The sequence below is a fragment of the Trichosurus vulpecula genome, chromosome 2 (assembly GCF_011100635.1).
Source record: "Trichosurus vulpecula isolate mTriVul1 chromosome 2, mTriVul1.pri, whole genome shotgun sequence".
Classification (NCBI taxonomy): Eukaryota; Metazoa; Chordata; class Mammalia; order Diprotodontia; family Phalangeridae; genus Trichosurus; species Trichosurus vulpecula.
In genome coordinates this window covers 37,057,470-37,060,242 of record NC_050574.1, presented here as the reverse complement: position 1 = coordinate 37,060,242, position 2,773 = coordinate 37,057,470, and the positions used below count along the sequence as shown (strand labels likewise).

The 2,773-nt window shown below is 40.1% G+C and overlaps 1 pseudogene; it reads left to right on the top strand.

Annotated features, from left to right (window-relative positions):
- Window positions 1-804: 804 nt before the first annotated feature.
- Window positions 805-1,158, top strand: LOC118835933 (annotated as a pseudogene).
- Window positions 1,159-2,773: the final 1,615 nt, after the last annotated feature.

Below are 2,773 nucleotides of genomic sequence, written 5' to 3'. Positions count from 1 at the left end.
AATTCTCTCTCAAACTGCTTTGTGATAGCCTGCCTCACTGATGTCAGGGTCCTTTTCAAGAATGAAGGACAAACAGCAACCTCTGTGAGAAGAGAACTTCCAGTCGGGCAACAGTGCTGCTTTCTTTCTTTCTCTCTCTTTCTTTCTTTCTTCCTTCCTTCCTTCCTTCCTTCCTCCCTCCCTCCCCCCTCCCTCTCTCTCTCTTCCTTCCTTCCTTCCTTCCTTTCTCTCTCTTCTCTCTCCACATAGGGTATCACACCCTTACCCACTCATGCTCTGCCCAAAGAGAATGTAAATTTTAATCTCTGAAAACTTTTTTGTTATTTTATTAACCCCAAATCACCCTGGTCCCAGACTAAGCTCTACTTGGTCATTGTTTGGGCCCTGATTGGCTTAGAATGAATGCAAACAATTGTTTCTGTCTTGTCCAGAAACCCTGAGGTTCTTCTCCTCCCGGATCTTTTTTTTTAAGAGGCCATTCTTTGCCTCATTTTATTAAGCCTTAATCATTGAATGGATGCTGCCTCAGTCAAACTGAGACCTATTAAAGACCTTAGCTTGAAAAGGCCAAGGTCTCCCCCTGCATCCTGGGCCATCTCCAGTCATCCTGATCTATATCTTGCCACTAGAACCGAATGACTCTGGTTAGGAGAAAGTGAGGCTGGTGATCTCGCATGGCCCTGCCTCACTTAAATCCAATTCGCTTGCAGGTCATGGTATCACCTCCCTGATGTCATGGTCCTCAACAAGAATGAAGGACAGTTTTTTTTCCTCTTCTGGTGATCGACCTGACAGAAATTAAAAATGGTTCAGCGTCTGACATATCGCCATAGGCTGTCCTACAATACAGCTTCCAACAAAACTTAGCTGTCACGAACCCCAGGTAACAGAATTGTTCACCTTTATACCAAGAAAGTTGGAAAAGCACCAAAATCAGCCTGTGGTGTATGCCCAGGAAGACTTTGAGGTGTTTGTGCAGTGAGACCTAAAGTTTTTATGAGGCTATCAAAGACAAAAAAGTGTGTCAGCAGGGCTTATGGTGGCTCCGTGTGTACTAAGTGTGTCCGTGACAGGATCGAGCGTGCTTTCCTGATTGAGGAGCAGAAAATTGTTGTGAAGGTGTTGAAGGCACAAGCACAGAGTCAAAAAAGTAAATAAAAAGGATATGTTTTTGAATAATAAAGAAAATTAAAATTAAAGAAAAAGAATTAAGAACAAACAGCAACAGCAGTAGCAAAAGCCAATTGTTTAATTTTCAATGTGAACACTTACACCTTAGAAATCTACACATTCTACAAATGAACTTCTTGATTTGTTGTTTTATTGATTGTCCAGACTTTAGGAAGTGGTGAGGAAAATGTCAATAATGAAGATTAAACTTAGAGGTGTGTCATGAGTACATTTTTTCCTGGAGAGCTGGTTGTTAAACATTTACCAGCACACCTCTGACTGCCACATACATGCATACATACATACATATACATGTATATGTATATATAAACATACACATATATGTAGGGTAGGGACTGGACTTGATGTCAGTGGTATAAGGAACTTCTTCTACCAGTATACATCAGCACCTTCTCTGCTACTTATCACTTTAACAAATTGCCTAGAGTAAAGGAGTCAACCACAAGCAATACTTCTGAGTGTGGCCTAGCCCAGATTAAAATGTAATTGGAAAGTATTTAACAAAATAAATTAAAACACAATAAAATTTAGATAACTTTAAAGTATAATTGTCTAAGTCAATATGTAATCACCCCTACTCCCAGAGAATTCTTATGTAGGCTTTAGTGGACCTCCATATCTGTTTGAGTGGTCAGCTGATTTATTCAGGTTCACACAACCAAGATGTCAGAAGTGAGACTCATTTCCATACCAGCTTTCTTTTATGCCATGCTGCCTCTCTACATACAGAGTAAACACTTAATGGCTTAATAAATCCTTGTTGATTAATCGATTGATGGATTAATTTTTATGACTCCCTGCTGGGCAAGGCTTGGGCAATCCACTCTTTTGTGCAACTCCCCATGGTTAACAAATGTCATTTTCAGTTGTCTTCTTAATCAGATTTATAGCCACACACAGCCAACATACAATCGGTGCTCTTGGATTGCTATCAAGATAATTTTACATAATAGGAGAGTTGGAAGAGATCTCAGAGGGGTCTAGTTTAACTAGTACCCAAAAAATAAATCCCTCTATAACATACCAAACAAGCATTCATTCAGCATCTCCTTGAAAACCTCCACTGACAGGGAACCCACTTCTTACAAGTGTGTCTCACCTGCCCACACAGGTAATGTATGCCCACGTGGGTATGTTAAGATGTGGCTCACAAAGAGGTATGAATACATACATATACATATACATACACATATACGTACATATATACATATATGTGTGTGTATGTATAATCTCCTCCATCCACTCCTCTCCAAGAGAAACTTTGATTCCTGCTGGGAAAGGATTGGCACCATAAAACTAACCACTTTGTTCTCCTCAGAGAGAGCAGACCAGCTTGGAATTGCATCTATTTGCTTTCCCTGGATATTGTTTGTCCAGGAGAAATATTTTTTTAGTTTCAAGCCGTACTCCTTATCACTGTCCCTTTAACAAGAAAGGAATGTCCCAAGCTATGTATCCAAAGGCTAGACTCCCTCCCCAAAAGACCACGAGACCTAGTGAAGAGAAAATAAACCCATTTGTCCAAACTGATAACAAGCAGAAATCAGATAAGTTATACAGATGACACCATACCAGACAATCC